Here is a 12978-nt window from a genome sequence, read left to right on the forward strand (position 1 = left end):
GCCGTCTTGGCCACAGATGAGCGCCAGAGGCTGGCCAAAGAGAGCACGCGCGGCACCAGAGCCTAGCTGCCCTGGGCAGTCGCCGCTGGGAGAGGGTCCGCTGCGCGCCAGGGGCCAGGAGATCACCCCCTTCCTTGCCTGCGCTCCACCTGCTGCAAGCAGAAGGAAAGCCACAAGCAGGTCAGCGAGTCAGGCGGAGCGAGCCATGCTGCCTTTTGTGGGTGGCCGGCGGCACGTGCGGCGGGCTCTCCCCCAGAGCGCTCACGGGCACAGCGGTTGTGCATGCTGAGCAAGCAATATTCACCAGCCGTGGCTGGCGGCACCGCCATCCCTGCCGCTGAGCGCCCGGCAGAGAGGCCATTGGAAACGAGGGGCAGGCGAGGGCTTCGGCTCCCTCCTGGCGGGGGGGGGGGGGGGGGAGAGCACTGAGGGCTCTCAGGTGCTGGCAAGGAGGCGACGCAGGCAGCACTGCTGCCGCGCCACTTTGCAAGCAGGGCGCCGCAAGGCAGGCCCTCCCTGTCTTCCTCGCACTCACCAGCCGACTGGCAGGGTCGCCCTTCAGTGGCTGAAGGGTCCGCCCGGGGGCTTGTCTTGGCGTTGGCGTTGGCCTGCAAGAAAGGCGTTCGTTGGGGTTCCAGAGGCGCCGTGCCGCAGCAAGGGCCTCGAGCGAGTTGCTTCAGCTGCGCAGGGAGTGCCGTGCTCTCCCCCAGCACGGGGGCTCTCCTCCCCTTGCACGCCCCGGGGGGCTGCCCCCGCTCGGCTGACCTCCGCGCCAGCCACAGCCAGCAAGGGCCGGCCAAAGGCGGCAGCCCCTGCTCACCTCTGCCAAAATCAGCGCCTCCACGCTCTTGGCGATCAGCGACATCTCCTGGGCGAGAGAACAAAGAGCCCCGGTGAGAAACCCATTGCGTGGTGGGCTTTGGAGAGCCGCGGGGCTCTCGGGGTGCAGCGGAGGCCGTGCGGACACTTACGGGCCCGTAGAAGCCGACCACCTTGGTGAGGAGCCGCAGGGAGGGCAGGCGGGTGACTCTGGCTCCCGGGGCTCCTTGGCTCTGCCTGCGCACAGGGAAGGGCTCGCTCAGCGCCAGCCCTCGCTGCCCTCTCCCCCGGCCACCAGCCCAGCGCTGCCAAGGGCCCCGCAGCCCGCACAGCCTCCAGCCGCGCTGGCTGCCCGCTCCGCTCTCTCCCGCCCGCGCTCCTGCTGCTCCCTGCGCCTCCTGCTCACGGAGGCACACAGCGGTGGCTCGGGCACCCAGACCTGCCAGCCAGCAGCTGGCCTGACACCTGCCGCCGCTCGCTGCTCGCTTGCAAGCACAAGGCTAAGCAACTCGCCCCAGCCTGCCCCGCAGCTGCACGCAGCAGTCGGTACGCCTTCGCCCACCAGTATTTGGCTGTTTCCGCCGGCAGCTCCGTCGGGAGCGCTCCCCCGCCCTCCCGCGGACGCCACCAGCAGCTGGAGTCGGGCAGCAGGGCTGACCTGAGGATGGCGTCCAGCCAGAGCTGCTTCACCTCCTGCGACCTGCAGCCAGAAGGAGACAGAGCGTCAGCCCACGCTGCTCCTCCTCCTTTGGACCCACACGGGCCCCACGCAGGTGTCCCCGAGGGGCAGGGCAGGGAGCCCTGGGACGTGTCCCCCGCGCTCACCCAAAAGTCACCACGCAGGCGTTGGTGGGCCAGGCGAGGATGAGGGTCTGGCTGCACTTGAGGCCAAACACCTCCTCCTCGTCCTCAGGCTTGGCCGCCGCCACCGCCTCCTCGCGGCACACCACCCGCAGCTCGCTGAGGCGCACGCGGTGCTTCAGCCGGAAGGTGGAGCCGCATCTGCCGGGAGGAAGAGCAGGGACGGCGCTGGGGGTGTGCGCCGTGGGGGCAAGCCCAGCCATCCTGCCTGGCAGAGCCCTTTGCCAGGGCCGAGCCTTGGGGACGGCGGCCCCGAGCCTCGGCTTCGCCCAGCAATATGTGGCAGTCTTCCTAGCGCTTGCAGAGAGATGCTGTTGCGCAAGGACAGATGCCAGGAGCTCGGCTACAGCTCCTGCTGCTGCCCAGCGGCGGGCACCGCCGTCGGCCCTCCGGTTGACAGGGAAGCAGGTGGCGCTGGGCTTTGACAGCCGTGCCAGAGCGAAGTGCAGCCAGCGCGTCCGGTGCGGGGCAGGCGCTGTGCAGGCAGCCCCACGGAGGCACTACCTCCTCCGCAGGGGGGAGCGCCTGGTGTGTGCAGATGTGCCCGGGGGCTGCGGGCAGAGGCGGCGGGGAGGAGGCAGGAGGGCTGTGGTTGGTGCACTTACTTGAAGCTGGTGACGGCGACGGCGTGCGGGAAGAGCAGGAGGTGCCGCTGCTGCGTGCGCTGGTGCCGTGTCACCTGCACCCGCTGGGTGAGGAGGAGCTGGGGGCTCCTGCACGACACAAAGGCACCGAGCGGCGCCGGGGGCCGCGAGGCCGCCCTGCTCCAGAGCCCGAGGCGGGCGCCAGGAGCCCCATGGCTGGGGCTCCCGGGCCGTGCCTGCGAGCCGGGAGCGGGGCCAGGAGCGACCTGGGCGCCGCAGCAGTTCACCTGCCCCATAGCACTGTGGCCGCGTAGACCTGCGCAAGGCTGCACGCGTATCCCTTTGCCGAGCAGGACCGCCGGGCTGGGATTCGCCAATGCCTGCGCTCTCCCACAACGGCACAGCGCCACAACGGGGACACGCTGGGGCCCGTAGCCAGGGTCACTGCGATGCCACCACGGCACATTGTGATGCGCCGGGTGGGACGCCAGGCCCCCCCGCCAGGGGCCCGGGACTTGCACTGTATGCAAAGCACCTGCAGTCCAATGACTTCTGTAAAGGAAATAAATGACACCCGACTTACAATGCCCACTGGCTGGCTGGCTAGGCCCCCCAGCATCATCTTTGCTGCCCTTCTGGAAAGGGGCATTTCCCCCAGTGCTCTCAGAAGCACAGAAGCACCCAGCGGTTGGGGTTGGAAGGGACCTCTGGAGCTCCCCTAGGCCAAGAGCACCGCCCGGCTCAGGCAGGGTCACCTGCAGCAGCTTGCCCAGCAGCATCACCACACGGCTTTGCAACGTCTCCCGCGATGGAGGCTCCACCAGCTCTCTGGGCCGCCTACTCCCATGCTCGGGCACCCTCACAGGAAAACACTTTGTGCTGACGTTCAGACGGAGCTTCCCCTTGTTTCCGGCTGTGCCCACTGCCTCTTGTCCTGTCCCGGGGCTCCACACAGAAGAGTCTGCCGCCATCTTCTTTCCACCTTCCCGGCAAGGGCTTACACACGTGGACAAGAGCCCTCCTGCAGCCTTCCCTTCTCCAGGCTAAACAACGCCTGCTCTCTCGGGCCTTCCCTCCTAGCACAGAGGCGTCAGTCCCTTTGGCACTGGAGTAGCCCTTTGCTGCACTTCCTCCCGCAGCTCCATGCCTCTCTTGTCCCGGGCAGCCCGGAGCAGGACCCAGCACTCCAGCTGTGGCCTGCCCAGCACTGAGCACAGGCGAAGGATCACCCGCCTCCACCTGCTGGCAACACCCTTCCTAATGCAGCCCAGCAGACCACTGGCTTGCTTTGCCGCAAGCGTGCGCTGCTGGCTCATGGTCAGCTTGCGGCCCACCCCGACCCCCACCCAGGGCCTTCTCTGCCCAGCTGCTTTGCGGTCGGTCGGCCCCCAGCCTCTCCTGCTGCCTGGCCTTCTTCCCCCTCAGCGGCAGCACTTGGCACTGCCCTTTGCTGAGCTTCGGGAGCTTCTCCTCTGCCCACCTCTCCAGCCTCTCCAGCTCAGGGCCCTCTCCACGGCAGCACAGCCCTCGGCAGTGGCAGCCACTCCTCACGCTTTTCCATCGCCACCGAGCTTGCACCGTTGGAAGCTGCAGAGCAAGGCTTTGTCTCCTTCCAGCTTTCACACGCGTCTCTTGAGAGGCCTCGCTATTGCCAGGCAGAGTGCTCCTGCCTTGGTGGGGTGCTCCCTGGCCAGGGGCTTTCAGGCTGTGAGCCAAGCTTATTATGCCCCTTCCACATGGCCAAGGCATCCCCAGGTAGTACCAAAAGATGCACCTCTGCCATCTCCTCCAGCACCGCACACGCCTTCTCTCCCTCCTGAAGGACAGCTTGCAACACAAAACGAGGCACGCACAAGGCAAGGCGTGCGAGCAGCTGGGGCAAAAGGGGAGTACTGCAGGTGCTCCGTTGCCAGAAATGCTGTCATGCTGGCCTCACCCAGCTTTTCCCCCTCCTGCTGCGGCTTGCAAAGAGCTCGGCCTCCTCGGTAACGCTCGCTTTGTCAGGCAACTCTGTGCCCTTGCGACAAGGCTCCTGCCTGCATCGCAAGGCCACCCTCCCTGGTCCCCTGGGGAGAAGCAGCGACTCCTCTTCTTGTGCGCACCCAGAGACTTCTCCAGTGCCGTCTCTTCTGGTGTCTGCCGCTCACGGCGCGCGTGCGCATCCGGCCGGGCATCGTGTCACGGCACGGCACGTCCTCCGTGGAGTACAGGCCTGTGCCGAGCTGTGGAATGCCACTGTGCTGCTCCCTTTCTCACCTCCTAACCCGTTGCGCTAGGGAGGGCTGGCGGGTGAATCCCAGGCAAACGTGGCCGGCTGCACGCGTGGGGCCAAGTCCTGGCTTTCTGCAACCGACCCAGAGGCAGAGCAATCCCACACGCAGGGCTGAGGGGAAGGTGCTTATAGAGGGCACGGAGGAAGCGGACAGGGCTGTGCCCTGCAGGCCTGGGCCGGGCTGCAACTGCAAAGGCAAAGACCGTGCAGGAAGCGTGAGGGCCAAAGACGCTGCGGAGGAATAAGCTCACTGCAAGTCTTCAGTCTTTCTCTCCAGGCCGTCCTCCCTGGCAATCTCTCGCGGAGCCTCGGAAATGCTTCGGGCCTTACCAGTTACACCCAAGACTCTTCTCTATTGTCAGCACTGCGCGTGGGACCTTGAAGGTGCAGCGGTTGCATGTGCCCTGTAGTCGCTGGGAGGGGAGGTGGGGGGAGGCCTGTGCGTGGTAGGAAGGCAGCGTTTCCAGCAGCCGCAGGATCAGTTCTGTGGCTCGCTGCTCGGCTAACGAGCCCGCTTTGTTCAGAGCGCTCAGAGGAAGCCGAGCTCCACAGAGCGCAAGGCCCTTTGGGACTTGCGAAGCATTTCTGAAGGCTTACCTCGTGGAACCTCCAGTGAAAAGCAGAACATGAGCTGTGCTCTTCTTGTCTCCTGCTAGAAGAGCACAAAGAATGTGGAATGGGACCCACTCAGGAGACCAAGCTAAGCTGGCCTCTTTCCCAGAGCAAATGAAAGGGGATGCTTTACCAGGAGGAGAGTGATAAGCTCTGTAATGACTGGTGTCCTTACGAATGTCAGCAGACCAGCCGCAAGGCAGGATTGTTTCTCTGTGAGGGTCCCTAATCCCTCCAGCCCCTTGCAACGGGAATCCGAGTTCTTCTGGAGCTGCCTTCCACTAAGGGCCTTCCTTAGCTTTCAGCCGTGCTCCTTGGAGTTGGTCTTTCCCCAAGTCAGGGAACTTCCCTTCTCAGGCTTCTCTGCTTAGCAGACAGACACCTGATGCCCGATGAGCCTGCTATATGCGAGCGGAATGAAATAGAATCCCAGGCAAAGCAGAGGTGACTTCTCACGATGTAGTCTTGGCAGTTAGGAACTGGGACCGTAGGGATACCCTCGAGGGCTGCCAAAGGTGCCAAGTACCTTGCCAGCTTTGCACTGAAGTCAGGAAAGGTGGTGAGAGCACGCTGGCAGGCATCATCGGGTTACAGCAGCTTTGGTTGCTCCCCGTCCCGACAACTGATTTGCTCGGCTGCCACTATCAGGTGAGTTCCATCCTCCTGCTCCTCTACCGCTTCCACCCAACAGAGCCTGAACCACGTCTCTTTAGGTCCTGTGTCCTCTTCCCCTAGGATGTGGTAGCCACCAGTCATCAACAGGGGCCCTACAACCAGCACAAGTTGTATGCCGTGCACTAGCGCGCGCATCGCTCGGGTTCGACTGTACATCCACTGTCGTTACTTTTGGAGCCATAAGCGTAGGCTCTTGCCCATCGTGCAGTTGGCTGGAGCGGGGGGCACTTTTGTGGAGAGGTTGTTTAGGACGTTGTATAAAACGCACCGTCGGGCACAAGTGGTCCCCGCCTTTTGTCCGTTTGCAGTGATCTGCCCATCGATCATCGCTGCTGCAATACCCCTTGCCTATGGGGTTTCCCATGTGGGCTTTGCCCCTTACTTAGTCAGCCAGCGACTTCCCACACTGCCTGGGGAGGGCCACTCGCAGGAGCTGATACATTCACTCTGGTGTAGCTGGAGTCTGAGCAGCCCCTTCCCCCTTCCTGCTATCCCATTCCTTGGAGGTCAGTGGGGTAAGTGGAGAGCCTCGTGTGCTCCTTTGGAAGCACACCGAGCTGGCACTTCTGTGTTCTTAAGACAGGACCCCTCCTCCCATTGTGTTCTGCTGGGCAAGGAAAAGGAGCAAAGCCCTGGCGCCAACCAGCAGTGCTTGCTAAACCAGGCACAGCTCGCCTGGCGCGCACATTCCCCACATTGCTGATTAGATTCTGCTCCTCTCAAGATGTGTTTCCAGCCTTCAGCTGTTTGCTTGGAGGGACCGCTCTAATCTGCATGCCACGTTTCCTCAAGTAGTTTCCCTCCCCTGAGATGGGCAAACTGTTCTCCTCGTGGCAGGTACCGTACCACTGCTTGACAACAGTGCCCTGAGTCTGCAATTTGTTTGGCCACAGCTTTTGTCACAGGCCGCCGTCTCCTTGCAGCCTGCTGGCATGGCTCCTAACTGACGGGCTGCCCTAGCCATTCCCGTTGCCACTTGCCTAGCCATTCTGCCTCCAAATTGTGCCGTGCATTTCCTCTAGCCAAACCAGCAGCCATCGGATTCCACTTTGCCTCAGCGGTTTCTGGTTTTTGGGTGGGCAGAGGCGCGTCCCACGGGTATGTTCTTCCATTCAGCTAGATCCCAACTCTTCCCAGCGCTAATTTCCCCACCAACGTCTCTCCCACTCCCTTGCCCGCTGTGTCTCACCCGCCTCCTTGGCCCCTGCGTGGCACCGGCCCCTACAGCCCCTGCGTCCGCACAGCCCCAAGAGAGCACTCCTTGCTCCAGCACCATCTCCACACCTCTGAGCTCCGCCAGCTGGGCCCAGCCGTCCAGTGCCTCTCCAAAAGCTTCTCCGGTCCCTACCGCTGCAGCACCAGCTTTGCCTCTCCTTCCTTTCCCCCCGCTCGCCTGGCGCTCCCACCTGGCACCCGCACCCCTGCTCCTGCCTCCCCGTCCCAGGGCGGTGCGTCACATGTCAGGGCAGGAGGGCAGACGAGAGCCCGCAACACCTCTCCTCCCATGCGTTCTCAGGGAGGCTTTTGTGCTGCCCTAGGGGCTAGGGGCTAGGGGCTTGCCAGCTACAGTGAGTTCTCCAAGAGGAAGCCGCACGCCTAACTTGGCTTCCTCTCCGCAGCTAAGGCCTCGGTAGGTAGCAGCCCTTCCGAGGCAGCTAAGGGCACGGTCGCCAGGGCAGTGCAGTAGCCCTGGCAGCCTTGCCCGGATTGAGAGCCAAAGGGAACAGGGTCATCTCTTCTAAACTGCACGTCTTCTTGCCACGGTCCCCATTCCCATCCCTCTTCACCTAGGCCTGTAGAGGCAGTGTGCCTGGGCGCCCAGTGTAGGCGGGGTGGCTCCCATAGATGGCTAGGCACACCTGTCCTGTTGAAAGCATTTAATGCTGCGTGAGGTTGTGGGTCCCAGTGCCACACTGAGCTTTCCTTCAGCAGGTCGTGCCGAGGTCTTGCTAGGATACTGGCTCCACAAAAGGGTCCTCTCCAGGACCCCAAGGGTCCTCCTAGAGCTGGCAATGCTTTTTCATCAGAAGGCGCAGAAAAGTTTTCCCTCTCTCCTCATTCAGATTCGCGCACAGTCTTCCATCCTGCTAGCTAGCCACCGCGCGCCGAGGAACGTAACCTCGCGACTTGGTCCTTGGCTTCTCTGCTCTCTGATGAACTGTTTCCTTCTTTTTTGCCATCACTTGCCACCAGGAAATGTATGCACAAAGCCCATTGCTGCACAGGAGTCTTTTCTGCTAGCCCTAGCGGACATCGGCTTACCAGTCGCGCCTGTTTTGCAGAGGAGGAGCGGCACACATAGCTTGATCATCCCCGCTGATGGCCCTAATCACTTCTGCGCAACTGGCCAGGTAGGGTGCGTGGCTCCCCTAGATTTGTGAGCAGAAATCTAATCTTCTGAAGCGTTTAATGCTTCGTGAAGCTTTTGCTGCCGGTCCCGTGCTGAGCTTCGGGTCAGCAAATCACGCAGACAGGTCTTCCTGGAATACTGAGTCCGGCAGGGCGGGACCTCCAAAGCCCCAGGCTCCCCAGAAGGCTCTCAGCTCTTTCTGATCGGAACGGGCGGGTGTGTTTGGCATCTCCGCTCATGTGGATCCTGGCACAGTTTTCCGTTCTCCTTTCCAACGGGGGCCCACAAATGTAACCTCTTGACTCGCTCCTGCACAGCATTCAGGCAGGGCTCTCTGTCCACGAGCTCCGGGGCTCACAGGCAAACCCCTCCAAAGCGGGAGCTTCTTCCAGAGGGAACCTTGCGGGTTGCCGCCTGCCCCTCAGAAGCCTGCAGGGCAGAAACTCCGTCGCTGAGCACATCCCTTGGAGCCGTCTGCGCTGTGTCCCGTGCACGGCTAGTGCATGGGCAGCGCAGCAAAGCTTCCTGCTCTGGCAGTGTGGTGCTCACGGCTGGAACTGGAGGAGGGAGCTGTAGCGCTCAGGCCGTTCTTAGAAGGCTCTTCACAAGAGGGTGGGTGGTCTTCCCGGAATCCTCTGCTCCACCCACCGCTCTAAACACTTCCTCAGCCGACCCGAGCCGGGGCCTTGCTGAGTCAACACAGGCGATGGCGTCTTAAAGTCGGGCCTTTTCTCCTGGACAAGCCTGCACGAGAAGCCTTGTGAAGGTGTCTCTGCGGAAAGCCGTTCTTGCAGGCCCCCCAGACCCTGGACTTCTTCTGCGGGTTCTCCTGCAGCTTGCAAAAGATGAACGACCTGGAGGGCTTTCTGAGCTCTCTGCCAGTGCTGTCCTCAGTGGGCTTGACGAGAAAAGCCTGTGGCCTGTTGAAGAAGCTTTTGGGGGGCCTAGCGGGTGAGACTAGCGGAGAGCTGGTGACGACCGAGGCACGAGCCCCGAGAAAGAGCTCTCGCGGGAGCAGCCGGAGGATGTTTTGGGTACAGAGTGCCATTTGACAAGTGGGAAGGCACGACTGCGAGGCGTTTTCTGCACCGCCTTGTTCTCAGGCCTTGGCTGCTCCTACTGAGTAGAAGAATGGTCCTCGCTTGTGGCTACCTCCAGGTCCCTTCTCCTGCCTTCAGAGCTGCTCTGGCAGGACAGGTCTGGCTCCGAGAAGCTCCTGCCCCTCCTGCTGAGATCACGCTTCCAAGTAGTCAGCGGAGGGGCAGAGACGCACGCTGGATAGCCACTTCCCGCTCGGGGCTGCTCCGTCTCGGAGGCTGGGGGGCTGCCTTCAGCGGCAGGCTTGGCGCTGTCACAGGCAGCACCGCTCTGCTGAGCAGCCCCTGGCTGTTCTGTGGGGAGAAAGAGCCTGTTAGGGAGCTTTCCGGGGCCACTGCAGCCTCGAGGATCCAAGGGCACTTTGCCTGTGGGAGCAGGCAGCCCTGGCCGGTGCCAAGGTGCACCCTTAGGAGCTAGGCACTGGAGCAGAATGACAGCAAACACAAGCCCCACCAAGGGCTCTGTGCTGCGAGACTACGTTCCTGTGCCGTAGTCAGCCACTGCCGAGGTGAAGAGCAGAGCTCTGCAGCTGTTTGCAGGCGTTTGACGAACGTGAAGCAGCAGCCCTGGCCCGGGACAATCCTCCAGCCATCCGCATACCTGTGCAGCTGTCCGCGTGCTCCGCTGACTGCCCGGACGAGGGCCTGAGCAGCAAGCTAACGTCCTCCCCGACTACTGCCGCGCAGTTGTTGATGAGGAACTCCACCAGCAGCGTGACCTGCCCACAGAAAGCCCTTGAGGCCAGTGCGAGGGGCTGCAAGCGTGTCGAGCAGCCCTGCTGTGCTCCTGACGGGCGTCTACAGCTGTCGCTGTGTAGCTCCGAGCCCGAGGTGGCTCCGAGCCTTGCCCTCAGCTCGGGGGGAGCAGCGAGGGGCGGAATTCAGCATACCTTGTCGTTCCTCTCTCGCTGTACGTCCAGCGGCAGCAGGAGGTCCGTGTCGGGGCACAGCACGTTTGGCGCCAGGCAGATGGCCAGGTTGCGGGCATCCATGCGGTTGCTCTCGGCGCTCTGGCTGATGCGCTGGAGCAGCGAGAGCAAGCGCTGCAGCAAGAGGAGGTGGGCTCTCGGCAGTCTCTCAGCCACCCTGAGGGCACACACACCAAATGTAAGAAAGAGCAGCGCAGGCTGCAGGGGCCGCTCCTCCTTCTTCGCTGGAGCCGCAGCGGTGGCACTGCTCACACAACCTACTCTTTCAGCTGCTCAATTTTCTCCTGCTCGCTTGGCTTCTCCAGCGCCAGCAGCCACGCGTCGTACAGGTCGGCCACGAGGAGTTTGGACGGGATACTCCTCAGGAAGTCCTGCAAGGCCAAGGCACGCCGATGAGGCTCTCGCCACGAGCGCTGAGCACAGAGGCAGCATGGCTGCGACTTGGGCTCCCTGGGAGGCAGGTGGCTTTGAGCTCCCTGCTCTCAAGGTGCACCGGGCCCCTGGCAGAGCACTGGGCTGCGCCAGTCCGTGCCAAGCGCGCTGCTCTCAGGGCAGCAAGAGGACCCAGCTCCTATCAGCCGCAGATGCGGAGCAGGAGGCCGAGGAAGTGCCTTTCCCCGGGGCGGGCAGGAAACCCGGGGCAGAAGCAGTGGACCTGCAAATGCCCGGGCAATGGGAAACGCCAAGCTGTCCAAAGCCTGAACCATGGAGCGTGGCTTCAGCAGGCTCTTGGCTTTTACAGTCCCACCCACGTCAATCTGGCAAGCTCAGGGGGCCCATGCGCATTCGCCATGCCCTCTCCCAGCTCTCCCAGGTCAGCAGCAGTCACCTTCAGCACCACCGCCAGCAGGTGCACAGGCTTGCTTGCCAGCTCCACCTGCCCGCCTCTGTTCAGGTCTTCTCGCAGCTCCCTGCGGGCCTTCTCGCTGGCAGCTTTCCTGAATATGCCCTCAGTGGCCGGTCCTTGGGCATACAGAAGAGCCAGGAGCTCCTGCAGGCAGAAACGGACAGGTTTTGCCTTGGCGGCGCGCTCCGCTCTCCTTGGGTGAATAGCTGCTTCTTGCTGCATGCAGGCTACCCTGCGAGTTAGCTGATGGAGTTGTGGGGCTGTGCCAAAGCCCCACGCCTGAGCCCTCTTCCAGCGGGGCTGGGAGCTGGCCTGCAGGCCTGCAGGCCTGTGCAAAGGCTGCAGCACAAGCGCTGGGCGTGCTGCCTCGCACGGGCAGCCACAAGCAGGGCACCTCTCTCCCGCGGCTTGCTTACCTGCACTGCTTGGGGCAGGGTGCCGTCTTGGCCACAGATGAGCGCCAGAGGCTGGCCAAAGAGAGCACGCGCGGCACCAGAGCCTAGCTGCCCTGGGCAGTCGCCGCTGGGAGAGGGTCCGCTGCGCGCCAGGGGCCAGGAGATCACCCCCTTCCTTGCCTGCGCTCCACCTGCTGCAAGCAGAAGGAAAGCCACAAGCAGGTCAGCGAGTCAGGCGGAGCGAGCCATGCTGCCTTTTGTGGGTGGCCGGCGGCACGTGCGGCGGGCTCTCCTCCAGAGCGCTCACGGGCGCAGCGGTTGTGCATGCTGAGCAAGCAATATTCACCAGCCGTGGCTGGCGGCACCGCCATCCCTACCGCTGAGCACCCGGCAGAGAGGCCATTGGAAACGAGGGGCAGGCGAGGGCTTCGGCTCCCTCCTGGCGGGGGGGGGGGGGGGGGAGCACCGAGGGCTCTCAGGTGCTGGCAAGGAGGCGACGCAGGCAGCGCTGCTGCCGCGCCACTTTGCAAGCAGGGCGCCGCAAGGCAGGCCCTCCCTGTCTTCCTCGCACTCACCAGCCGACTGGCAGGGTCGCCCTTCAGTGGCTGAAGGGTCCGCCCGGGGGCTTGCCTTGGCGTTGGCGTTGGCCTGCAAGAAAGGCGTTCGCTGGGGTTCCAGAGGCGCCGTGCCGCAGCAAGGGCCTCGAGCGAGTTGCTTCAGCTGCGCAGGGAGTGCCGTGCTCTCCCCCAGCACGGGGGCTCTCCTCCCCTTGCACGCCCCGGGGGGCTGCCCCCGCTCGGCTGACCTCCGCGCCAGCCACAGCCAGCAAGGGCCGGCCAAAGGCGGCAGCCCCTGCTCACCTCTGCCAAAATCAGCGCCTCCACGCTCTTGGCGGTCAGCGACATCTCCTGGGCGAGAGAACAAAGAGCCCCGGTGAGAAACCCATTGCGTGGTGGGCTTTGGAGAGCCGCGGGGCTCTCGGGGTGCAGCGGAGGCCGTGCGGACACTTACGGGCCCGTAGAAGCCGACCACCTTGGTGAGGAGCCGCAGGGAGGGCAGGCGGGTGACTCTGGCTCCCGGGGCTCCTTGGCTCTGCCTGCGCACAGGGAAGGGCTCGCTCAGCGCCAGCCCTCGCTGCCCTCTCCCCCGGCCACCAGCCCAGCGCTGCCAAGGGCCCCGCAGCCCGCACAGCCTCCAGCCGCGCTGGCTGCCCGCTCCGCTCTCTCCCGCCCGCGCTCCTGCTGCTCCCTGCGCCTCCTGCTCACGGAGGCACACAGCGGTGGCTCGGGCACCCAGACCTGCCAGCCAGCAGCTGGCCTGACACCTGCCGCCGCTCGCTGCTCGCTTGCAAGCACAAGGCTAAGCAACTCGCCCCAGCCTGCCCCGCAGCTGCACGCAGCAGTCGGTACGCCTTCGCCCACCAGTATTTGGCTGTTTCCGCCGGCAGCTCCGTCGGGAGCGCTCCCCCGCCCTCCCGCGGACGCCACCAGCAGCTGGAGTCGGGCAGCAGGGCTGACCTGAGGATGGCGTCCAGCCA

The sequence above is a fragment of the Struthio camelus genome, chromosome 3, assembly GCF_040807025.1.
Source record: "Struthio camelus isolate bStrCam1 chromosome 3, bStrCam1.hap1, whole genome shotgun sequence".
Lineage (NCBI taxonomy): Eukaryota > Metazoa > Chordata > Aves > Struthioniformes > Struthionidae > Struthio > Struthio camelus.